This window comes from Schistocerca americana, chromosome 7, assembly GCF_021461395.2.
Source record: "Schistocerca americana isolate TAMUIC-IGC-003095 chromosome 7, iqSchAmer2.1, whole genome shotgun sequence".
NCBI lineage: Eukaryota > Metazoa > Arthropoda > Insecta > Orthoptera > Acrididae > Schistocerca > Schistocerca americana.
The window spans coordinates 112,264,201-112,292,142 of record NC_060125.1 but is presented as its reverse complement, the minus strand read 5'-3'; the positions used below and the strand labels follow the sequence as shown (position 1 = coordinate 112,292,142).

General features: G+C 40.2%; 1 protein-coding gene and 1 pseudogene across 1 annotated transcript in view; both read left to right on the top strand.

The window, feature by feature from the left end:
* LOC124622752 (ras-specific guanine nucleotide-releasing factor 2-like) overlaps positions 1-27,942 on the top strand; it is an 898,440-nt gene that overhangs the window by 396,925 nt on the left and 473,573 nt on the right. The window lies entirely within an intron of this gene.
* LOC124623251 lies at positions 9,536-9,653 on the top strand (annotated as a pseudogene).

Here is a 27,942-nt window from a genome sequence, read left to right as displayed (position 1 = left end):
TTGTGATGAAGACCTTGTTGATCAAAAGCTTACTTTCTGACAGTATTTTTGTTGTGCCTATCCGTGACTGAACATCTCTGCTATATGTTGAATAGCAACTATCCTTTTCATAATATTGTCAAATTTTATGCACACTGGCATATGTTCTTGTAGTAGCATATGAAATATAGGAATAACATATAAGTCAATGTTTATGCTCTGTAGAGCTTATCATATGGCCTTTCAAAGAGTCTGTCAGATGTTCTGTTATTCACATATGTTTCTGTTATTGATAGATGTGGAAGTGTAATTACTATCAAAGATCTTCAGGAGGAAAAAGGGGTAACTACGGAGGAAGTTAAGGGAGTAATTGCTTTATCAATGATGGAGATGAATCACAAGTTCAGAATGGGCAAGAACTCACCCATTCCCTTTCCAAAGGAGCCAGTCCAGCATTTATCTTAGGAGTTTTGAGGGAACAATGGAAACCCAAAATCTAGATGGCTGGATGGGTATGTGAATTCCAACCTCAAGAATTTGAAACTTGTGTCCTGAAGTATGTTAGCAACAGTCACCAGGGTACCTAATAATGATAAATGATGCTTACAGCTGGCAGTAGAATGAAATGTATTTCTTTTATATATCTGCTGCAAAAGACTGGTATGTGCTTCATACAGAATTTTACAGAGGATGGGCCTCAGGACATGTTATTTGTTTGGATAAGAAAGCTTCATTTTATTCCCACATCATGCACAAGGTCTTTCAGATCAACTTGTTTAGGTAGGCATGATTACATGATGACACATATTATGGCTGGGTTCTAGACACCCCACCAGAACTTACCAAGAGATGATCATCTGTTTCACTAACACATTAAAGCATACTCATAACTTCATTCACCATCATCCAATCATAGATAACAACAATGTTAGTACATACTACAGTCTTCCTGGACATTTTCTTATGATTTGTGGAAGGAAATTAATTGTCTAGGTGTGCGTATCTTGCCACTGACACTGACACACGTCATATCCTTTTGAAGTTGTGCTGTGAAAAGGTAAGAATTGTAGCAGACTAGAATCAGATGGATGATAGCAGTTTATGTGTATGGAGGTCATTTGTGTGGGCTTCAATCACAAGTTTCGTGTGGCATAGCTCACTGTCCCACTGCTGGTGTTAAGACAGTTGTGGGCATCTTGTATTACCGATGATTTCTGTGATAAGGGGAAATAGGCTGTATAGTGTTGTGCACTGACATCCTGTGGTAACCTATTATTTTTTGTGGCAAAATTTTCAATGAGAATTTCCCAACAGAACAGATGTGTATGGCTACAAACAGAGGGAGCACTAAAGGAATGTCTCCACAAAATTACTGTATTCTGACACTCTCCTAGAGTGCCTAACTTCAGCCCTGTAGGACGTGATGGGACTACCAGAAAGTCACCGGTGACCACCTTGTAATGTAATGGCTCTAGATATCTGCTTGCTGCAACTATGGTTGAAGATGCCACAGATCATTATTCAGGTTATATTTGCTTCCATGTTCACATGTACTGTCTGGTGAAGGTGTGGCGTTCTGATGCAAATAGTTTAATTTTATGATTACATTTATTTACTTCTTGAAATAAATGATTTGTTTAATGTGATATTGCAATCACTGACTCTTACCAGTGGAAAATTACTTCCTCTGAAATATCTTGCACTGTATTCACTCTTGAATGAGTCATTTTTAAATGTAGTTCATTGTATGCTCTTGTGTTAAAATATCTACACCTACATCTCCATGATTACTCTGCAGTTCAAAGCTAAGTGCCTGGCAGAGGGTAAACAATGCAGGTTTCCCACTGTACTTAACCATTTTATGTTACAGTTCATGATACTTACTAAGCTGCCTGTTACTATACTGGTCATAGATTGTCTTTTAATTTACATTGTAGAAAGTGTTTCATCATTTGACATTTGGTTTATGAGGTTAGCTACAGTGAACCATCTAGAAATAGTCATCAAATGGTACCACAAGTGTGTTTAAGCTTTTTATATTTCACCTGGCTAGTGAATATAACTTTATCAAAAGATACAGCAGCAAATTTACTAGGATATAGAAAACCTGGGCAGTATTTATCTTCAGCAGGTGGAATTCCAAGGGCTTGTCAATAACAACTCTTAAAAGTACAAAAACTTGGAACTTGGGTTAAGGGCTCAGACAGTTTTCTAAACAGGAGGATAGACTTAGGAAAAATGGATATTATGGTTGTAAACTGTTGTAGATATGTTGGGAAAACCAGAGCTCCAACTGCTCATAAAAACTACTGAACCAGAAATTATTATAGTACAAAAAGTTGGCTAAAGCCAGAAATAATTTCATACAAAGATTTTAGAGATCCTAACTGGGTTCAGAAAGAAAGCGTTAAATTCAGTTGGTGGTGGAATAATGATTGTTATGAGAAGTCTTTTATCTTGCAGTGAAATTTAAGTAGTTTGTTTTTGCAAGTTGGTGTGGATAGAGGTTATACTCAACCATTGGATTAAGTTAATAATTGGTTCCTTTCACTGACAACCGCCTCCCCGTCACCAATGCAGGTGATAATAGTGGCTGAAGGGTTCAAGGAAAACTGCAGTCTCATTTTGAATAGGTACCTAACTCATAAAATTAAAGTTGTTGTTAACTTCAATTAGTCTTCAATATGTTGACCAAAATCCATGTTTAAAGTTGGCAGTAGTGTTGTGTCCATCAGAGTAATGAGGTAGATCAACACTCAAGAACACGCTGAACACTACAGATCAATTAAGACATAAATGTATTTATTTACAATATATGCAGTATTAAGCATGGACAACTTTTTATTCTTGAGTTTCTCTGGAGATTGCAGTGGCTGGTTTAAATGTTTATTCTGCAGAGATATGAGTGGCGTGCAATGCTCTGTTTGCAGACGATGAAGATTCGCTCACATAATACGCATGCAGAGGAGGACATTCTGGAGCTCTGTGCCATGGTGGTGCTGACATAGTTGGCTGTGGCTAAGTCTCAGACTGCATCAATCAGTCCATGCCCTGACATTTGCCTCATGACTGCCAGTAACATCTGCCAAAAAACCAGAGGTAGGACACCCACCTATGAGCACAGGTTGGTGTACCACGGACATTGCTGTAGACACCAAAGACTATACTGCTGATGCAGTCTTGATGTCTGTGACAGACATCTCTATGAATGGTGCAAGATGCTGCAGCTGCAGATGTGGCAGTGGGCGCATAGGTGGGCTTGGGTCAGTCTCTGTGGCAGGGTTCTCTGATGACCCATTCAACTGAATGTCAGGCACCAGCAAGGGCTGCTTGCAGGCAGCAGTCTGGGATGCAGCCAGTATTTCTGAAACATGAAATTATACAGCAGGGTCACAATAATCATGAAAATGTTGTTGCTTTTGATTTTGTCAGTGGGTGCCTGTTTCGCTGCAAATGGTATAATGACCTCAGACAGGTGTCAGAGTGATGATATTTGATTCCTAGTTTTGAGGCCTGTTAAAAGGATGACAGAAAACTTTGTCATTTGTAGTGATCTTTGTTGTGAACCTGGCATCTGAAGCAGGACATTGAGGAAGAAATAGATGCAGCAGAATTTGGCAACAGTGACTGATTAATAGTTTTCCTAGCAGAGCATAATGAAAAGAGGTGTAGTGCAAAAAGTGCTGAGAATCTACGACACAGCATTTTCCGTCTAGTGGAAAGCATAAAGTTTGGACATCTGAAACTTGAAAGTGTGAACAAAACGTTTGGATTCACCATTCTTTTGAGAAGAGAATGATTCATTTCAGGTATGATGAATCTCATTTTGTTGTCAAAATTGTTGAAATTCCAGTGAAGAAAACTGCAGATCATTGTCCAAAATGATTGTTCATGGCAAATCTTCTACACAAAGCACAGAAGTGAGTGCTTGTATTGTTCTAGTGCTAGTCATAGACTTCATTGGAATCAAAAACTGATGTTTATTGTATGCAGTGATGATAATTATCCACTATACGCTCCAAGTGAGGACTAGGAAAATCAGCATGGATGTGTTGCCAAGGACCATCACGTTGAGGCCAATTGAAAAATTTCTGGTGCCCACATTGTCCAGTTATCTGCACATGCATTGGACGGTCTTCTGTTCTGTACACTTGTCAAGCCCAAGCCACATACAGTGCTGGTACAATAGCTGTTTACTTCTAATGATTCCACAGTGTCCACTATGTAATGGTGTCAAAACATGTTGCTGGCTGTTGTGTTACAAATAGTATTTGTGTACTACTGCATCTAAAACTGATTTCAAATTATGACGGCAACCCATTTGAATGTAATACTCGAGCAGTCATAGTGATTGATCCTGTTCACTAGCTTGTGCGATCTGCTGACAGTCACCAGAAAAAGCTTGCAGAGCACACAAACCACATTGATCAATTTGAAGACAATAGGCCTCTGACGCATCAAATTCTGGACCATTTCATATAGGTAAGTGAGACATGAGTGTATGTGTTCACATGCTGTGCCATATGGTGATAGAGAATTTTGTACTGGTAATTTGAAAGTAGTAGTGACCAACATCGCAGTTTCTGCACTGTATGATCAGGCGCATCTTTCATCTGATGAAGAAATTCAGTCAGGAGCTTATGATCTGTCATGAGAAAAATTTTCTACCATGCACATGTTACTGAAATGCTGCGACACCATAGTTGATGGCTACTTCTTCCTTTAACAGCTGACTGTAGTTAACTTGGATCATGGTCAATGTTTTAGATGCAAATGCTATGCTGCATTCAGTGTTTCCAACATTGTGAGGTGAAACTGCACCTATTCCATGTGACAACACATTAACAGCAGGTCTGGCAGTTTCCGGCCGGCGACTAGAGGAAGCAGTGTGGTGCTGGTGTGCAAGACTCACACGTCCCCTTCATCATTGGACTTAATTGGAGGGGCTTTGCCGACCTTCTTTTCAGGATAGTCGGCTGCAATGATCTGCTCAACTTCTCGAAATATATGATGCTGTTTGGAGGAATTTTCTCTACTCTTAAAATGTTTGCGTACAATCAAGTTACTTTCACGTAACTCCTACTATATTTCACTTCCAAAAACAGAACACCACATAACAGTTTTCACATAAATGAATCATATTTTGTAAGCCCAATGGCTCACAGTCTGTCAGAAACTATTACATACTTTTACAATAAATACATTTCCAAAAACCTCTTGAGGTTTTCACAAGTCCACCATCTGCAACTGTAAAGAGTCGGTAAGTAAGTAAGTCAAAAGTAAGTGTATTTTCTTTTCTTTTACACAATTCAGCTGTTCACAATAGTGACTGACGTAGCACCATCACGGAGTAAGGCACGCTTGCTCCTTGCGCTGGGCTTGTTGTTTCTATGACAAGCGGAACAACCACTTGCCCACATCGATCAACTGCCCACATTATAGCATTCTCTTGACACACATTGAGCCTGCGCACACAGAAAACCAGCAAGAGGTAGATACTCTCCTGTGTCTCATGCTTGTACGTAAAATATCAGGTGTTCGAGATGGTGGAAAGCAGAGGGTCTCTAAGATTTGCGTCAAAATTCTCAAGGCACTACATATCCCTCCCCTTAACTCGAACATTCGATATTTTATACATATTCAGTATGTACGTTGGCATCATACTTAATAACAATCAACCTCTGTGAGATATTCAGTTACTCCATAATTTTGATAATATATATATATATATGGTTATAATAAAGGGAAACATTCCAAACATTCCACGTAGGAAAAATATATCTAAAAACAAAGATGATGTGACTTACCAAATGAAAGTGCTGGCAGGTCGACAGACACACAAACATACACACAAAATTCAAGCTTTCGCAACAAACTGTTGCCTCATCAGGAAAGAGGGAAGGAGAGGGAAAGACGAAAGGATGTGGGTTTTAAAACCCAGTTTGTTGCGAAAGCTTGAATTTTGTGCGTATGTTTGTGTGTCTGTCGACCTGCCAGCACTTTCATTTGGTAAGTCACATCATCTTTGTTTTTTTATATATATATATATATATATATATATATATATATATATATATATATATATATGGTTATAATAGAGGGAAACATTCCACGTAGGACCTGGCTCCTACCCTTGTAACCGCCCCCGGTGTAAAACCCGTCCCATGCACCCTCCCACCACCACCTACTCCAGTCCTGTAACCCGGAAGGTGTACACGATCAAAGGCAGAGCCACGTGTGAAAGCACCCACGTGATCTACCAACTGACCTGCCTACACTGTGACGCATTCTATGTGGGAATGACCAGCAACAAACTGTCCATTCGCATGAATGGACACAGGCAGACAGTGTTTGTTGGTAATGAGGATCACCCTGTGGCTAAACATGCCTTGGTGCATGGCCAGCACATCTTGGCACAGTGTTACACCATCCGGGTTATCTGGATACATCCCACTAACACCAACCTATCCGAACTCAGGAGATGGGAACTTGCTCTTCAATATATCCTCTCTTCCCGTTATCCACCAGGCCTCAATCTCCGCTAATTTCAAGTTGCCGCCACTTATACCTCACCTGTCATTCAACAACATCTTTGCCTCTGCACTTCTGCCTCGACTGACATCTCTGCCCACACTCTTTGTCTTTAAATATGTCTGCTTGTGTCTGTATATGTGTGGATGGATATGTGTGTGTGTGCGAGTGTATACCCGTCCTTTTTTCCCCCTAAGGTAAGTCTTTCCCCTCCCGGGATTGGAATGACTCCTTACCCTCTCCCTTAAAACCCACATCCTTTCGTCTTTCCCTCTCCTTCCCCTCGTTCCTGATGAGGCAACAGTTTGTTGCGAAAGCTTGAATTTTGTGTGTGTGTTTGTGTTTGTTTGTGTGTCTATCGACCTGCCAGCGCTTTCGTTCGGTAAGTCACATCATCATATATATATATATGGTCTTTAAATACGTCTGCTTGTGTCTGTATATGTGTGGATGGATATGTGTGTGTGTGTGTGCGAGTGTATACCCGTCCTTTTTTCCTTTTTTTCCCCCCTAAGGTAAGTCTTTCCGCTCCCGGGATTGGAATGACTCCTTACCCTCTCCCTTAAAACCCACATCCTTTCGTCTTTCCCTCTCCTTCCCCCTTTCCTGATGAGGCAACAGTTTGTTGCGAAAGCCGTAATTTTGTGTGTATGTTTGTGTTTGTTTGTGTGTCTGTCGACCTGCCAGCACTTTCATTTGGTAAGTCACATCATCTTTGTTTTTAGATATATTTTTCCTACGTGGAATGTTTCCCTTTATTATAACCATATATATATATATATATATATATATATAATAGAGGGAAACATTCCACGTGGGAAAAATATATCTAAAAACAAAGATGATGTGACTTACCAAATGAAAGTGCTGGCAGGTCGACAGACACACAAACAAACACAAACATACACACAAAATTACGGCTTTCGCAACAAACTGTTGCCTCATCAGGAAAGGGGGAAGGAGAGGGAAAGACGAAAGGATGTGGGTTTTAAGGGAGAGGGTAAGGAGTCATTCCAATCCCGGGAGCGGAAAGACTTACCTTAGGGGGGAAAAAAGGAAAAAAGGACGGGTATACACTCGCACACACACACACACACATATCCATCCACACATATACAGACACAAGCAGACGTGTGTCTATCGACCTGCCAGCGCTTTTGTTTGGTAAGTTTCATCATCTTTCTTTCAGATATATATATATATATATATATATATATATAAAAACAAAGATGAGGTGACTTACCGAACAAAAACGCTGGCAGGTCGATAGACACACAAACAAACACAAACATACACACAAAATTCAAGCTTTCGCAACAAATTGTTGCCTCATCAGGAAAGAGGGAAGGAGAGGGGAAGACGAAAGGAAGTGGGTTTTAAAGGAGAGGGTAAGGAGTCATTCCAATCCCGGGAGCGGAAAGACTTACCTTAGGGGGAAAAAAGGACAGGTATACACTCGCACACACGCACATATCCATCCACACATACAGACACAAGCAGACATATTGGTCTTTAAATATGTCTGCTTGTGTCTGTATGTGTGGATGGATATGTGCGTGTGTGCGAGTGTATACCTGTCCTTTTTTCCCCCTAAGGTAAGTCTTTCCGCTCCCGGGATTGGAATGACTCCTTACCCTCTCCTTTAAAACCCACTTCCTTTCGTCTTCCCCTCTCCTTCCCTCTTTCCTGATGAGGCAACAATTTGTTGCGAAAGCTTGAATTTTGTGTGTATGTTTGTGTTTGTTTGTGTGTCTATCGACCTGCCAGCGTTTTTGTTCGGTAAGTCACCTCATCTTTGTTTTTATATATAATTTTTCCCACGTGGAATGTTTCCTTCCATTATATTTATATATATATATATATATATATATATATATATATTTTTCATAAATTCTTGAGCTTCACAGGATAGGCTCCCTCTTTCAATTACACTCGTAAATTGTTGCAGGTCTCATGGACCCTTAAATGTTTCAGCCTGTACCCATAATCCTTTATGCTACTCCTTCCTTTGTGTGTATGGACTAGTACGAACCTAGACAGCTTTCTGTAGTCTGGAGGAACTCTAGAGAAAGTTTATGAGCCTGTTCTTTCCAACATCCATAAATCTTGATAATGCTAGAGGTATTAAGAATTTAAACTTACCAGTATAATTCCTATCAAATATGTGATCTGTATCACTATACTGCCCTTTTTCCCTTAGGAACAGTACTTATCCCTTACCTATGGGTTGATCCTATGGGTAACCTTTCTCCTGCCATTCTGGTAGGTGCACCCTCTTCTTCTTCCTATCTATGGTACAGGTCAATCCCCTTCTTGGTGCCCCTGCTCACACAGTATAGGTCAGCCTCTCATTGGTCTGCCTATCTGTTTCTTTTTACATTCACTGAAATCTGGGTGCACTCCCCCTTTATCCTTCGCTAAATATTATCCAATATAATTAAAATCTACTTCAACCTCCAATCTTGCTCATTAATACTTCACTTCATATCCTAGAGTCCTCCTTTACTTTTCAACCTCTCTACCATACCTCTATACACCATTCATTACTTATGATATGTATGTATCAAAGGGGATACTAACTTCTCATAGGTTATCAGAGAGCCCCACTATTCAACAAGTTGTCAAGTCATTCTTATTTATATACTTATATATTTTTAGAATTAGTGAATGTAGAACCATCACCTATATTACCATGTGCTCATGCTTTACCATGTGCACATACTTCCTCCTACAACACTTGATGGTTCTTACTCACTCTCAAACTGTACTTTTCCTGTTTGTGTCTCTGTGTTTCTTTGTGTGTATGCATATGGGTAGCCATGTAGCTTGATTCTTTGGCCTACTTATGTGAAATAAGTTGAAGGTTTTAGAAAACCACGGAAATTGAAAAGTACATCAGCGATAGAAGTGTATGGATATGGAAAGAGGGAAAGATAGGTAGGTACTCAAATGAGAAGTAAGAAAGGAAAAAGTAGAGACGGTTGCTAAGATCGAAGAAGTGAAAGAAGATAGCCCCAAAGACAGGGGCAGTGGCCTTGCCGCAGTGGATACACCGGTTCCCATCAGATCACCGAAGTTAAGCGCTGTTGGGCGTGGTCGGCACTTGGATGGGTGAACATCCAGGCCGCCATGTGCTGTTGCCATTTTTCGGGGTGCACTCAGCCTCGTGATGCCAATTGAGGAGCTACTCGACCGATTAGTAGCGGCTTCGGTCAAGAATACCATCATAACGACCGGGAGAGCGGTGTGCTGACTCCACGCCCCTCCTATCCGCATCGTCCACTGAGGATGACATGGCGGTCAGATGGTCCCGGTATGCCACTCGTGGCCTGAAGACGGAGTGCCCAAAGACAGGAATACCCTTCCCACCCCCTTTCCCCAGGATCGCTACTTCGCCAGTACTTGAGTGAGAAGCAGGAGGAGGTAAAATGTTAAACTTCTCCTGCAGAACGGACCGTCTCACCTTCTCCTTTAAGTCCCCAAAGAAAAATCTTAGCAACCCCTATGGAATGGCAAATGGTGAAGAATCAGTTACACTTGTCTGTGAGGGTGAAAGGTGGTGTGTGTGTGTAGTGTTAGTCATTTTTGTCCCTGCACTACCCAACCCTTTCAAAATCAATACAAACCTTCCCTTCTGCATTACATCCTATAAGAGGTATAAAATATTCTATATTAAGTATAAAACTATGTATCATATTATCACAAATGTATAATTATTCATACTATACTGTATCTTCCATCATCGTATACAAACTGGAGAAGGGATTATTCTCCAAGAATAGCTTGGGTCAGAATAAGGCCTTATTATATGCTGGTTGGGTAGGCAAAAATATGACCTAACTATACGTGGAGACTGCGTCCGCTCCCGTCGACATTACAATTGAGACTGCAGGATAAGTCCCGAAGACCAGCGAGGGTGCCCCTGGAATAACTGAGGAAGACATCATGACATGTCCTAGCGGGCACAACTCCCTACCATCTAACCACAGCTAACCACTAAAGTTGATTTAAATACTTTCAAACACTTAGTGGGTCCAATTCTCCACCATTTTTTGTTAATTTCTTATCCCTCGCCATTCATTGATACCTCTACACACAGGTTTGTATGGAAAACTGGTGAAGAGATTACTTACAAAGACTAATTTAGGCAAAAATAGAGCCTAAATATACATGGATGGCATTTATATTATATTATGTGTTATGTTATGTTTCCTCTTAAATCTTTATCTCTTGTCAAACTAATGTTTCCTAGTAACACCCATGTACAAAATTAAAACCTTATTATCATCGGATTCGAGACCCTTGATGATTAGAGTTGAGTGTGCTGACATCGGGACTAGAGCGGAGCCTGCTGTTAACTTATAACTATATCAGGTATTAAGTGTTTGGGATGTAAATACAGATGTACCTAATCAGCAATCCACTGCAGGCAAAACTTAAGACTATTGCTGACTAGAGCAAAATGTGTTATTGGCTTAGATATTACGAGACATTACCATATGCTTCAGCGCTGATTCGATATAACAACCAGGAGTCACAGCACCCATAAAACAAGTAAGACTTTGTATAATGACAAGAACACTGATTTGCTGCAAATCTTGCTTTTCTGCCACATCAAATCGAGTATGCCAAAGTAACTGAACTATATGACAGTATAAGCATTTGAGGATAGAATACAGGATAGTATAAGATTTGAAGAGAATTCGGTGTAGGAAAATGAATATGGAAGTAACACCGAACACAACTCGGGATCCAACAGATCTGACATTAACCTCACTCACTTTCTTACGGACCAATACTTCTCATTAAATTTTGTGTGAAAGTCTCCTCACAACAAAACAATCACCACTTTACTATGTAACCCAACAGCAGGTACAGCTATCCTATTTTCTGCTTTGTCATGGACAAGTTTGAATTCTTTCCATGAGTCATCTATAACCTTGTTATTATCATTAACTTCTGAACCTTAACGAGCTGTAATGTTGTCTGGGTTTACCCTCTGAGCAACTTTTTGGTCGATTATTTCCTCTACCTGTTCCTCCAGACCACTTATATTTATGGTGCCTGAGGTTGCCAGCTTTTCTTTAAAATTTCTCTCCACGTCATCGACTCGAGTTTTGACACCTACAATTTGCGGTTGGACAATAGGAATCAGCTTACCCTGTCTTTCTACACTCTCATTTAAGATATGTAGTCTTTGTTTCACTGCATCGAATGTAACATTACACACACTCTGAAATTACTCCAATTTTTGATTAAATTCAGACTCTATAATGTTACACTAATCTTCAATATCAAATTCCAATTTCTGGGTCAACTTCTGAAATTGATCATCCTGCTTTTGTCTAAAATCTGTAAACATTTGATTCATTTGGACAGTTAAAGAATTTCTTAATTAATTCTTTAAATCTAATTGGAAATTTTCCACTTTATCATTTAATACATCAAACTTAGAATTTAGAGCATCTAACTTAGCATTTAGTTCTTTTCTTAAAGAAGCATTTTGATCACTCAGTTCTTTTCTTAGAGCCACTGAATCTGCTCTTTGGGATTTAAGTAAATTCACTGCCTCAGACCAGTCAGGCCCTTCTTTAGCAATTCTCATAGCCATGGCTGGTTCTGACGTATCTCCAACTTGTTGTATACTATCCATGCTTTTATAGACTTTAGCTGTTGTGAGCATCTAATACTGATTTCAGTTATGACAATTACACAGTAAAAGTTCATCCCACTGTATTTTATAACACTTTTTACTAGAATAATAAAGTTTTTATTTCACACTCACCCGGCATACAATTCTTGCTGTCTAGGTGAGCGAGAGTAGAATCGGCACCATTGAATAGCACAGGCACCAACAGTGTCGAACGTTGGTTGCGGCATTGGCATCAGCGAACGGACACGAAGTCAGCAACGGTGAACAGCAGCCGTAGTAATCAGCAACAGTGGTGGGTTACTGCGTCGGCGGCTGGTTACTGCATCATCGTCGGTTGGTTACTGTGTCAGCATTGTTGGCTAGTTACTGCGTTGGCATCATTGGCTGGTTACTGTGCCGATGTTGGTTGGTTACTGAGTCTGCGTAGGCATGATGTGAGTGGGTGAGAAATACTTCCTCCCCACACCAAAAACTCCTTAGTCATAAAGTTGAGATCTTCTCTCTGTTCTCCTAATGTTATTACTTTTTTCCATCTTATATTGGGTTGTATTCTCAACTTTCTTCCTTTGGTTTATTTGACACCGTGCAATTAGTCGAAACAGTTTCTCAGTCTTGTTAATACTGGTTGCCATGGCAACTCTCAATGTCTTCTAGTCTCCATTTACTTCAAAAATTCCTCCTTTTCCAGTCCTGATCATATTGGTCACCATGTTCTGGTAGTTTCCAGTGACTAGAGGAAGCAATGTGGTGCTGGTGTGCAAGACTCACACGTCCCCTCCATCATTGGCCTTACTTGGAGGTGCTTTGCCAATCTTCTTTTCTGGATAGTTGGCTACAATGATCTGCTCAACTTCTTCTCCAAAGATATGGTGCTGTTTGTAGGAATTTTCTCTACTCTTAAAATGATTACGTACACTCAAGATACTTTTAAATCAATCCTACTATATATCACTTCCACAAACAGAACACCACATAACAGTTTTCACATAAATGAATCATATTTCGTAAGCCCAGTGACTCGTGGTCCTTCAGAAACTCTTACATACTTTTACAATAAATACAGTTCCAAAAACCTTTCAAGGTCCTCGCAAGTCCACCATCTGCAACTCTAGAGAGTTGGTAAGTAAGTGTATTTTCTTTTCTTTTACACAATTCAACTGTTCACAATAATGACTGACATAGCACCGTCATGGAGTAAGGCACGCTTGCTCCTTGCGCTGGGCTTGTAGTTTCTGTGACGAGCGCGGCAACCACTTGCCCACATCGATCAACCGCCCACATTGTAGCATTCTCTTGACACATGTTGAGCCTGCGCACACAGAAAACCAGCAAGAGGTAGACACTCTCGTGTGTCTCATGCTCGTACGTAAAATATCGGGTGTTCAAGATGGTGGAAAGCTGAGGGTCTCTAGAATTTGCGACAAAATTCTTGAGGAACTACATAGGCACTGAAACTTCCTGGCAAATCAGGCACTACTTGTTTTTGTGCATAAAAATAAATAAAACTAAAGAAAGCATGTTTCAACTTTTTAAATGAGTGCTGAATTCTTCATTTCATTGGAAAGGGGCATTTTTAGATTGAAAGCTATGCAAAAGAGCAGCAGTTTGTGCCATTTTTCAAATGAATTTTGTGTAGAAGTTTAGTTTACCATGATCAGCTTGTAGGTCTCATACATTTATAGGAGAATGTAACCTCCAGATGGCCTCTGAATTCTTAGTTGGGATGAGAATAGTGGATATCAGTGACATGTCCCAAGTATTCAGTTTAAGTGTTGGAAAATGAACACTTTTGTAAGAGACACTTAAACACTGATTCAGTTGCAACTTGAAAAAGAGATACAAAATTTTTGAGATAGTGTAACAGTGCTAGTCTGTCTGAGGGTAAACTATTGCTTTAAATGTTGTGTCGGGTACTGTGGGAGTCAGCACTGACACATACAAGAAATGAGAAAAGTTGTGATGGCCATTGGCAGGAATCCAAAATGATCTGTATATAACACTTGCAGGTTAATAGAACACTTTATTTCTAAAATGGAAGGAAACACAACTTATCTTTGCATTATGAGGTGGCTTGATTTGCTTCCTATGTCTCTTACATGCAATTACTTTTGCACACTATTACTACTCACTGAATGTAGGCTAATTATCACCTGCCTATTACTCACTACTTCACTACTGATGCTGTCAAAATCTGTGACAGATTTGGGGCTGACCAGTGAATGGTAGGTGGTTAAGTCAGTGCTGACAGGGGATGCTGAACTCTGTCTTGCTGGAGGTGTGGCACTGCCTACTTTTTCCATTGGTGCACAGATCAGCACCTTCTTGAAGCCATTTTGTGGCATTGCACTGATCGTGTGCAGTCAGTGCTGCAGGACTGCACAAGTTGTGCCTTTGTGATGTAGGGAGCCATCTTATGACAATGGGTGAGGATGCAGAAAGCTTAATGGGATGGGAAGCCTGAAGCCACAACTGGGACTGACACTGAGCCCCTGGCCATGCCCTAACATCAGTCCTGTGCCCAGAGGGGACATCATTCGGATAACACCCAAAAAGGCGCCTACCGTCTTCCTGAGCTGGTCCAATGAAAAACAGAGAGGGCAGAGATGACAGTGCTGATGATGTAATGACGATGACTAGGACAAGTCCATGGAGGGCGCTGGGATGCGTGTCAGGAAGGTGAGCTGCTGTGGTGGTGAAGGTGATTGATCCGGCTCCATCAGATCAGCAGGCAGTGCCGAAGAGGCCTTGCGGTGGCAGCCACACCAGCCACAAGATCCCGATATGATGCAAATGTGAGGACGTTAAAACTGCGGAAGAATCTTGCAATCGACAGGCTTGAGTCTGGTTCTTATGGAAGCACAGCAACCCAGCAAGACCCTGAATTAAATACATGCAAGTGGCCAAATTTTGAAGAATGATTTCTCTCTTCCAGCGCCTGGTGTGATTAAAACCTCTGAAAAGAATAGGGTCGTTAGGCACAAAACAATACTTGTGGAATGTGGCATGCACCAAGTGGTGCAGTGGGTGCAGCAGTTGGAGCAGTGTACGGTGGTATTGTCCACGAGAAAGCTCCGCCAGTGATGGACCATCACAGGGCAGGGAGCAGTTGGTTGCGAAGAAGAACAGCATTTGCTCCCACATGTGGGAGACACGTAGTTTGTTGATCTGTTGCTTGAAGGTGTGAATGAATTCTTCAGCAGCTCCGAAACAGAGTACTGGTGAGGTGAGTGATACCATTGGCTGTACAAAACTGTTCACAGTCTTGAGCTGTAAACTGTGGCCCATTGTCTATAACCAACTACTCTTGGAAACCTTTCCCACAGAAAATGGATAACAAAGCCTGAATGGTACTACACAATGTAGTAGAGTTCATGGACACTGCAAACGGATGTTTGCTAAAAGAGTCCACAACAATAAGCCAACAAGTGCTCCAGAAGGGACCAGCAAGGTCAATATGCACTTGTTGCCATGGCAATTGAGACGCTGGCCAAGCTGAAAACATTTGTGGTGGGATCAATTAGATTTTCAGCTGTACTTGTTTATCACTTTGTGTTACACTGCAAATGGGAGCTATCTTCAAATCTTCTATGGCACTGTCACACGAGTCCTGATGGTCAATAATTTGTAAAATTTGTTTCAAAGTAGGATCAGAAATGTTTGAGAATTTGTTCATCAATCCTACTGCCTGGCACATTGTATGTAATGACATCACAAGTCGTTGTGTCAGTGTAGCACTGTCCACAGCTAAATTGAAAATGGTGCTCTCATGTCAAACTCTGAAGTTCAGTGACCCGCTGATGGTATGTCCATTCTGGCTTTTTCCACAATTGAAAGAGTGTGTTACAAGCCGCAGCAACCTGTACCTGATCCTCACATTTGGTGAGGAAGGAAACGAAATCTTCAAAAACTAATAACTCTGACCTACTAGTCAGGAATAACTTCTGAGTGAGGAGGTAAACTCCTGTGCTGGTTATTGACAAGAAAAAAGAAAGTTTCACAGTATTGCACTTGATATGTAGCATACTGAGCATTGAACCAAGTTTACCACATGTTTCATTCTTATTGTTGTTCACTGAAAGCTCGGAACAGTGGAATGCACAGAGGCAGTGCCGTGGATGTGGCCGGCTGTTGTGACGGAGTTGATGCACTGGCTGGTGCATTAATGAGCTGCTGGGCTGCCATCATAAACTGTGACATTTGGTGATTCTGAAAGTGAATAAACTGCATTAGATCAAAGCCAGTAGCAACTGGAGTCATAGGCGCAGGTGGCATAGGAGGCGGGTTAGAGGCCATTTTGATGTGAGAAGCACCCCAACAAATAAATTATAAGCAATGTAGGTACACAAGTAACAAAAGTTAGTTGCAATTTTCCTCTGGAAAAAAAGAAAGAAATATTGGTGATGTTCTGTGATGGAGTGGTGAAGAGCAAAGGCATCATTTGTTCTTTAATATGTGGCACCAAATGTTGTGTTCCCTACTTTGGGAGTCAGCACCAACACAAACGAGGAAGGAGAAAAGTTGCAATGGCCAATGGCAGGAATACAAAATGATCTGTATGTAACACTTGCAGATTAATAGAAACTTTATTTCTAAAAGGGAAAGAAACATAACTTAACTTATTAAAAACTAGAAACCCGCCTCAATTGCGTAAAAAGCACTTAGTGTTAACCTAGTTTTCGGCGTATATAACTACACCTTCTTCAGAACAATAAAACCCAAAAGTGCCTAAGAAGACCTTTGTCAATGATTAAAAGAACAACATAGCTAAACATTTATAAACGAAAAAAAGGAAACCACAAACAGTACATATGTACAAAGTCTAAACCACTACTTAACTTAATGGTGTAACCTCCACCTCACACCGGCCTATGTTCGATGGGCAGCGATCCTCCATGAACTGCAATGTGGAATTGTGGAATTGTTCTACATTCACCTGTATTTGAATTGCTGTGATATCTTCCTTTAATTGAATCTGGTCAGAACTCCAAACACTTGAGCAGTATCAAAAGTGGGTCATGTTGTTTTCTACAATTGGTGTTCTTTATAGAACAGCTGCACTTTTCTAAAATTCTCCCAATAAACTGAAATTGACTATTCACCATACCTACAGCCATCCTTATGTGCTTGTTCCATTTCATATCATTGTGTCACTTTACACCTAGATATTTAATCAGTGCGATTGGGTTAAACAGCACCGGAATCTCACTTCTGCACTGGCATAGACAATTACCGAGTGAAAGTCAGCAGCATTTCAAAAGGCTTAACTTACCTTTTTCTGTATTTAGAGCAAGCTGCCATTCATTACACCAAATAGAAATAGTGTCTAAGTCATCCTGTATTGTCCTGCAGTCGCTGAATGATTACATTTTCCTGTCATCAGCAAACTTTCACAGATTGCTGTTCACCCTACCGATCTGATCTTTTATTGTATAGAACACAATGGTGGTCCAATCACACCTCCCTGGGGCACTCACGGTGACACCCTTGTCTCTGATAAACACCAGGATAATGTGTTAAATTCTACTATGTAAGAAGTTTTCGAGCCACTCAAATATCTGAGAGCCTACTCCTATGCTCAGACCTACATTACCACTCTACAGTGGGACACTGTGTCAAACAATTTCTGGAAACCTATGAATATGGAATCTGCCTGTTGCTGCCTTTCACCCATGATTCACGGGGTATCATGTGAGAAAAGGGCAAGCTGAGTTTTGCACAAGCAATACTTTCTAATTCCTTGCTAATTTGTAGACACGCGCTCTCATGTTTCAAGGAAATTTATTGTATTTGAATAAGCTCAACAATTCTGCTGCAGACTGATGTTAAGGATATTGGTCTGTAATTTTCTGTGTCCATCCTTTTACAATTTTTATATACAGGAGGGTCAGTATATTTCTAAGATCGATTGACTGCAAAATAGCAAGTCAGTTACATATCGGGCATATGTCAGTGATTTTTGGAGTCGGTGGTCAGGACCCGGCAAAATGATTGAAAGGACTCAGTTGTGCCACCAAATACAACAGGTTTAATGAAGTGATGTGTTTGGCAGATGTGTACATTTACTTGAATAGTACAGTCTAGCAGTGGTTCAAGAATGACAAAGAGTTCATTATCTGGGGCAAATTCCATGCTGAATTGAAGGAAACAATTACAGATAGAGGAACAAGTCGACTTAATGGAAGAACAATTGAAAACCTTAGGCCAATGACATGGGAAAATGACACACTCTTACATACAGAATGTTTTGGTACTATATTACATTATGAGCTTGAACATGACAGAAGCTGGTAAAATCTCACTTTTGATGATTGGCGTTATGGAAGATAAGATCGGTAATGGATATCACAACAACCAAGGAACTCATCATGTGGTGCCAGCGCATGGAGGGAATGCAGTAGAAAAAGAGTCAGACAAAAGAAGTATGACGAACTCCCAAATGTGGTCCTTGTGGCAGTTGCGGAGGAACACCATGACCTTCTCTCTCTTATGCACCTTGTAGTAAGAGAAGAAATACAGCACTATATGGAAAGATAGCAGCCATGAATGCCGACTCCTTGCATCAGGAGGTAATAGTGAATGTTTACAAACGGGTGCATTGGTGTTGAACATGTATACACCACAAGTGGAACATGCCAGGAAGAACAGGTTCAGCCAACTCAGACTTATGCTATAACCATCAAACAACAACCCAGCATCCAACCAGCACAGATACAACCAACACCTCTGCCAAGCATAATGACCCACCTAAGAACAGACACTCGGAGGACAGAGGAGAACACACCAGAATGTTTCCCTTGTGGATGCCCTGGTCACATTGCACATTACTGCTGAGGAAAAATATGAGTTTTGACGATTACTTTGCAGCCAGACACCTACCATCACAACACATCTATTCATTCGAGTCAACTGCAAATGATTGTAGCTGACCTGTGGGATAAAGTCCATTGCTGCACTTTGACGAGGTTGTTCCCCAAAATGCTACAGCTGTTCACCTATCACTGCACAGAGGTACAAGCCACTGAACTCTGGAAATCTAAGTGAGATGACCATCTAAGGGGGGTAGGCCGCCATGGACAACAGTTACCAAGATATTAGGATACCTCATCGACAGTCAACCTGTCCAGACACTAATTCTCAGAAGCTTCTTTTCCCGTAATTTTAAATGCTTATTGTCTCAGACTAAAGAAGACTATGCTCTGTGGTACAAAAAAAATTGTGCTGAAGAATGCAAATGGGAAACGCTTCCAGGCAATAGAAACATGTGTTGCAAGAATAACTATCAATGACAGAATGTTGTCCTTCAAATTTTTTGCTTCAACATAATGTGGTCATAATGTTGTTCTCAGCTGGAACTTCTTACAGGCATCACAAGCAATGGTAGACTGCAAAACATCAGAGCTCCAAATTGATGAAGCTATTCCAGCAAGCACACATAATAAACATTGTTCTGGGCAGTCGTTTATCATTGAAGATGTTATCCCATCATCACCAATGAGGTGATTTCCAATTGTCAATCTAGATGCTCAATTAAACAGGAAAGCTTTTATTGACTGCAAAAAAATTACTCGGGCTCCCAAAAGAAATCTACATATCACCAATGATTACGAGCATTATATGTAGTTAAGAAGACTTTGGATCACTAATTGTCATGAGCAGCCACAACTCATCCCTAAAGGTATGTACGTAGAAACAGCCAAACCAATCCAGGATTGGTGTCCTGTGCCATTGATGATAAATCATGCTCCATGACCATTACAGACAGGGCATTGGATTGACACACTGCCCAATGTAGACTCTTAATGGAGGTCCAAGCATACAGAATGGGTTGCGAGGTACATGACCAGTGTGAAGGCTTTTTAAGCAATAGAACCAAGTACATTGTCATTGACAGTGAGTGTTCATCAGAGACAGGAGTATCATCAAGAGTGTCCCAGGGAAGTGTGATGTACTGGGTGGTTATAATTAAACTTTTCCTATTTAACACATTATAACATGGAAACTAATTACCATACGAGTATCAAACTTTGTAGCGTTAATGTCAAGGACACAGGGAAGAGAAATAATGTGGAATCAATTCAACTGAAACACTTTTAATGTGTTGCTATGGTGCATCATACAATTACATACCAGTACCATTACTACTACAAAGGGGGCTCAATATGGTGCCCATCAGTGTCCAGAAGTGACTGAAAGTGCAGGGTTGCATTCTGCACAACAGAATGAAGCATGTCTGTAAATCTCTTGATATGCTGCGCTTCAGAGCAGCACATTTGTGAATGTTCCCCTGGTAAATCCTGTCCTTCAGGTAACCCCACAACCAGAAACCACAGGAAGTGAGATCAGGTGATCATCCTGGCCAAGCATTTGGAAATGATCAGCTGCTAATTCGATCATTTGCAAATGTGTTCCAGAGGAATGGGTGAACTTCATGAGTGATGTGTGATGGGGTCCCATCTTGCATGAAAACTGTTAAGTCCACTGCATCTCTTTCCTGTAGGGTGGGTATGACAGGCTGACAAAACATATTATAGTAATGCTGGGCAGTCACACTGCACATCTGTGATCCTTGAGCACCAGCCTGTTCGAAAAAGAATGGGCCAATAATGAATGTAGCTATGAAGCCACACCATATAGTGACACATTCACCATATGGAGGAACTTTTTGCACAGTGACTGGAGGTGAAGATCCCCCATCGGCAACTCTGTGTGTTCATCTCACACGTCAGAGAGAAATGAGCTCCATCTGTCCACAGGATGGTCCAGGGCCAGCCCTTGTCAACTCAGACAGAGATAGTGGAGGGCAAAGTCAAAATGTCATTATGCATCCTGTTTGCAAGCTGCTATATGATACATATCTCGTAGGGATACCATTTGAGAATGGTTTGAAGCACCTTCCATACAGTGGACCATGGGATGTTCAACTGTCATGACACAGCATGTGCACTACCTGATGATCGGGAATTGTTCACAGTGCTGTCTGCCATAGCAACAGTGATTTCATCAACGACATATGGTGCAACAGGTCGTTGGCCTCTTCTCGAAGTGATGCTCAGTTCTCCAGTTGGTTTGAACTTCTTCATCATGCTCCACACAGCAGGTGGAGAAAGAGGACTGTTCTGTTATCCTTCCAACCAGCAATATTCCCGAAGTGCAGCTGCACCAAGCCCGACTTGACATGTCAATAAGTGCACTGCAACTGGTCAGGTGTAGGAGACTATGAATCATGATGACTGAACACGGCACCTAGTGGGCATAGTTGGAACTGGACGGTGGCACTGTGACGGTTGGAAATCCTGCAGCCCATCCTCCTGACAGTAATGCTACCAAGTTTGATTTAGTTTCCATGTTATAATGTATTAAATAGGGAAAGTTTAATTATAGCCTTCTGGTACATAAGTAATGTGATGGATGGGGTGAGTAGCAATCTGCAACTGTTCGCTGGTGATTTTGTATAGTGTACACAGAAGTATTGTCATTGAGTAAACGTAAAGGGATACAGGATGGCTTAGAGAGAATTTCTATTTTTTGTGATGAATGGTTGCTCACTCTAGATGTAGAAAAATGTAAATTAAGGCAGATAAGTAGGAAAAACAAACCTTTAGTGTTTGAATATAATATTAGTGTGTGTTGCTTGATCTGGTCTTGCCAATGCAAAGTGAATGGAATGGAATGAGCACATATGGACAACAGTAGGGAAGACATGGTTGACTTCGGTTCATTAGGAGACCTTTGGAATATCCACAATGTTGGACTGAAGGAAGACACCAAAACAATTCAGACACATCCTACTAAATTTGTTACTGGTAGGTTTGTTCAACATAAAAGTATTATGGAGATGCTTTGTGAACTCAAATGAGTACCTGTGGAGGGGAGACATCATTCTTTTCTGAAACGCTATTGAGAAAATTTAATGAACCAGCATTTGCAGCTGACTGCAGAACATTTCTGCTGCTGCCAATGTGTATTCCACATAAGGACCAAGAAGGCAAGGTAAGAAAAAGTATGGCATGTATAGAGGAATATAGGCAGTCAGTTAAACCTCACTCCATTTGTGAGTGGAGCAGGAAAGCAAATGACTAGTAATGGTACAAGGACCCCTCTGCCAAGTATGTAAATGGATGTAGATATGGAGAGTAGATGTAGATTAAACTATTATTAAACAACCAATCAGATCATTCTACATCAGTTTTTGGATGGTTCAGATTCAGAGTGGAGAAAAGACAGACCAGGTAGGCAATGGTAAAACACTGCATCGACACTGGAGATCATCCATGGATTGTAGGCGGCATCACTGGCAGAATGATGAATAATCCAGGAGTAAGTGGACAAGATGTTGCAAGATGACATTGCTGAACCTTCAGTGAGTCCTTTGTCCTCTTTATTGTCCTTACGAAGAAGGATGGCACACTGCCTTTCTGCATCAGCTTCCGACAACTGGACAAAATCATGAAAATTGATGTCTATTCAGTGCTATTCATTGATGACACCTTAGGCTGCTTGAGAGGGGCAAAGTATTTATAAAATGTGGACAAGTAGACTGGCATAGATATTACAGTAATGCTTCTGCAACTGTTATGGCAGAATTGGATAGCTGGTAAAAACATCTCATGATTAACTTGAGTTTGTGTAGGCTTGTTGCTTTCATCCAGGTAACTTTGCAGTCAGATTCAATTTCAGTGTTGAAAGACACAATATATTTGTCAGTTGCAGTGAACATTGTACCTCCTACATTGTCTAAACTGTCTTTTCAATATATGTTCGATTCCTCATTAAATATATCAGAAATTTCTGCTTTAGGTTCTTGCCAGCTGTCAGTGGCAAGTATAGTTTTAGTAAAACAACCTTCCTGGAGGGTAATAAAGTCAGGGACTTTATTATGAATGCTTCTGCAATTTAATATTAAAATGTTGACATTAAAAGTGAATTTTTGTAGTATGCAATCTGGTTTCCCTCTGGCAAGTGTTCATCAGGGGACCTCAAACTTTGCCTCCTGTGTGCTCCATAAATACTCTGCTACCTGAGTAGCTGCTTCCACTGTGTAGTGCTCTCCTGTCCCCTGAAGAGGAATCCTACAGTTCTGTGCTCCGTAACACAGGTTCGCAAATACACAGTCAAAACAGTCACAGAATAGACAAAGCTTCTGGTTGAGACTCTCCACTTGGCTCCAAACAAAAGAACTTAGATCAAGTCTTGCTATTGTAAGCTCTGCTTGCACCCTTTGAATGAGACCAGCAGTCTTCACCATTTCCACCAGTCACCTTCATTAACTCAGGATGCCTGCAGAACCCAAGGGACAGGTATCATTGGTGACAACATGAACCACAACTATAAGATGACTGCACCCAGCACACTCAGTGTTCAGCCTCCTCTACATCACAGATGAGCCCAACCTTGCCTCCCAGCTGCCAACAGAGTGCACATTGAACTTCTTAAATCCTGGAACACTGTTTTTCCCATAGGGCTCCATAATGTGCCTAACATTGTAGCTCCTGATAACTAGCAACATCCCCTCCCAAAGCTTGCTCTTGTCCTGTGTAAGTAGCAGTCACTTGTCCATATGTAGGGTGATCTGGCAAGGCCAGACAAGCAGTCCCCACATTCACTCTTCACTATAAGTGATGCAAATACATTACATCTAGCCACTCATACTGCTGTGAATGTGGTCATCCCCCATTGAATACACTGGAATTTTTCTCAGCAGCAGAGCCTGTGGTCAAAACAAGTGGTACTAAATGCTTTCTCCAAAAACTATTTTGAGCAATTAATTCTGAAACTCACATGAAGTGTAAATTGCTTGTGGGGGCTCAGTGTTGTAATAACATATTAGACCTCTTGCCTTCTAAGTATCTGAGCAAATGGAGAGCGTCATGATGAATGTAGGAATCAGTGGCCACAAGATTGTTGTAGTAAGACTGAATACTGTAACATCTAAATCCGCCAAAGCTAAACACAAAATATATCTCTTTAATAAAGCAGATAAAAATTTGCTTAGTGCCTTCTTGAGAGACATTCTCTATACCTTCCAAACTAACCATGTAAGTGTAGACCAGCTGTGGCTTGGATTCAGAGAAATAGTATTGGTGACAATTGGGAGTTTCATACTAAATGAGCAGATAACAGACTGAACTGGTTCCTCATAGTACACAAATGAGGTCATGATGCATAATTAATGAAGAAAGTATGCCTGATTTAAAACAGTGTAAAATCTCCAAGATTTCTGATTTTTTACAGGAGACTGAAGTTTAATGACTTCAGTGCAAGATACTTTTATAAGTTTCAAGCACTAAAATCTTTCTCAAATCCTGGCAGCAAATCCAAAGAGATTCTCATCATTTTTTAAATATGCCAGTGGCATGACTCAGTATCTTCACCATGCAATGGCAGTGATAATCTAACTCACAACAGTGTCCCTAAAGCACAGTTGCTACACACAGATTTCTGTAATTCCTTCATCAAAAAAGTACAGTACATATACCAGAAACTGAATTAAGGACAGCTACCAACATGAATTACTTAGTAGTAGAACCCTTGGTGTAGCAAGCAACTTTAGTCACTCAGTAAGGGTAAGTCATGTTTCTTTTGGAGTATGATGATGAAATAGTTTTATTTGTAACAGACATATGACAAAAGATCCATATCAAATGACTGGATACTTGCTCAGTTTACATCAATACACAAGAAACTAAATAGAAGTAATTTACTACATTATAAACCCACATCACTGACATCAATTTGCAGTATGATTTTGGAACATATACTGTGTTTGAACATCAAAATCCTTGCAGAAAATGATCTATTGACACACAGCCATCACGGAATTTGAAAACATCATTCTTGTGAATCACAACTTGCTCTTTATTCAGATGAAGTAATCAGAACAGAGGATCTCAAATTTATTTCAGATTTCTAGATTTCCTGAAGATGTTTGTCATTATTCGTAACAAGCGGCTTCTAATCAGATTGAATGCCTTTGGAGTATTGTCTTCATTCTCTGACTGAATTTGTGATTTCTGGATTACAGTTCTTGGTAACTGGTGGAAAGTCATTGAGTGAAGCATAAGCAATGTGTGACATCTCACCTGCACCTCCCAACTTCACCCCCTTTCCAGGGAAGTGTGATAGGTCTTTTGCTGTCCCTGATCTATATAATCAATTTAGGAGACAATTTAATCAGTACTCTTATATTGTTTGTAGATGTTTCTTATGTTTACTGGCTCATGAAGACATCAGAAAATCAATACAAATTGGAAAATGATATGGTGCAAGAAGTGATAGTTGACCCTGCACAGTAAAAAATGAGGTCCTCCACATGGGTACTAAAAACTTTCTGTTAAATTTTGGTTACATGATAAACCATATAAATTTAAAGGTTGTTGATTCAACTAAGTGCCTGTGGATTACAATTATGAACAACTTAAATTGTTGCCATCATACTGCAATTTTGTTGAGAAGTCAAAGCAAAAACTCTTTTTTATTGATAGCAAATGTAGCAAGTCTACTGAATAGATTATTAATAGGAGCATATTTATTTTACTTATGTTTAAATATTTTATTTATTATCAAAGAAAAATAGTAATTAACAAATGCAGAGTCATAATTTCCCAATAAAGGTAATCTATTTTTATTTTCATGAAGGTTAGTTCAAACATGAGGTTCCCTAGGTGGTAGATCCACAAGGAAAGGGGTAGGCAGCATCTGGCAACACTGCATCCACAGCTGCTCTCCCACTCTCAGTCCCAACCTTCTTCACTTCTCTTTGCCATTCAGTGCTTGTCTAGGACTCATCCATGTTGGAAGTCCCAGTCACTGCTATCTGCAGATGTGAAATCTGTATAGTTCTCCAGTTTTTAAATGTGGAAAGGGCTCCACTTATAGACATTCATCTCTATTTGCATGAAGTTTATTACCAAAAGTTTATGGTTGTTCAACATGTCTGCAAATGATGTAGCCTGTAGGGAGTTCACTGCTGGTCACAAGGACATTCATGATAATGAACTGAATGGAAGACGGTTTGTATCAGATTTCCTGCTGAAAAGGTCAAGAGACTGTTGCTCAAAGATCAAAGAGTCATCCTTTGTGAACTGGCTCTCTGTGTTCCTGTGATTTCTGCTAGCTCAGTTGAAAGAATGTTGTCTGAAAAATTGACACACCACAAGGTTTGTGTGGGATGCAGCCCATAAATTGTGACAGAAGATGAGAAGTAGCAACATGATAACTTTGCCCCCAAATTTCTTCAACAGTGTGGATACAAGAGGAAGCAGTTTTTGGACTCAGTCTTTATAGGTGACAAAAAAGGATGTTTCATTACACACCAAAAAGAAAACAACAATCATGCAGATGGCGCTACTCATTTTTACCCAAGCCAAGAAAGTGTAAACATATGCAGTCTACTGGAAAAGTGATGGAGACTTTTGTTTTGGGACTATAAAAGGATATTGCTGATTGACTTTATTCCTTCTGGAATTAACTGAGACTGGTATTGCAACATGCTGAAGAAACTCCAAACCATTGGAGAGGGAAGCTGAACAAATGAGTGTTGCTGCTTCATGATAATCTTTGACCCCATGCCACCTATCAAATTTATGACTTGCTGAACAGATTTGACTTTATTGTCATTCCCTACCCTCCCTACAGTCTGGACCTTGTGCCTAGTGGAGTAACACTTCTTCCCAACACTGAAGAAACAGTTAGGTGGATTACAGTTGTGGACAGATGATGGAGTCGAAAAAGAGGTTACTTGCTTCCTCGGTGGGTTGGTGGTGAAGTTCTGAGACATTTGGGTACAACCATTGGAGCACTGTCTCCAAAAATGCTTAGATAAAAATGAAGATTATGTAGAAAAATAGATCAATGTTTAAGCTTTAAAACAATGTAAATGCCTATGAAAATAAACAATGCTATCTAATTCTAACAAAATTAGAGACCATCACTTTTGAATCATTCCCCATAATCACTAATTGCATGAAAATGCTAGTATCCATGATAACGTAAAATTTTGTACAAAAATTCAGAACTTAAAATAGAAGATAAAATTCTTTTTTATTACTAGAGACTGAGCAGTATTATTGATTTATGTAATTTCTTTATTTAACCACAGACTGTTTGCATGTTTGTATCAAAATCTAATTTACTTTTATGTGATTAAGAATTTCAATTGTGAGGATACCAAGATAAATATGAAGAAAATTGAAGACAGGTCTTCTTATTTATTTATTTATTGTGAATCTCTCTCTCTCTCTCTCTCTCTCTCTCTCTCTTTCTGTGTGTGTGTGTGTGTGTGTGTGTGTGTGTGTGTGTGTGTGTGTGTGTGTGTGTGTACGTGTGTGCGTGTGTGTTTTATTTCTTACTCCATCGATCCAACTTTGATAAACTTACAAGGATATAGAGTGTGTCAGTAAACAATCAATACAAAGGTAGTAGTAAAGCAGTCAATCAAGCAAAGGTAATACTACATGTTTGCTATACACATATGTGGTAATAGTGACAGAGTACACCAAACATTTATTACACATAGAAAGTGACAACAAATTAAAAACTAGTGAAAATGACTATGAATGTTACATGGGTATGGTACCTACATCATTGCTCAAACTTAAACTATGGTGTATCACACTCAAAATATCTGGTCCACAGACCTAGGTGGTTTCTCATTGTGGCTAAAATACTCTTCTAAACTGTAAAATGACCTTTCCAGTAGAAATTGTTCCAGATGCTCCCTAAAGGAGGAATGATTATCAAATTTGTTTTTAATATCTGGAGGGAGAGCATTAAAAACTTTT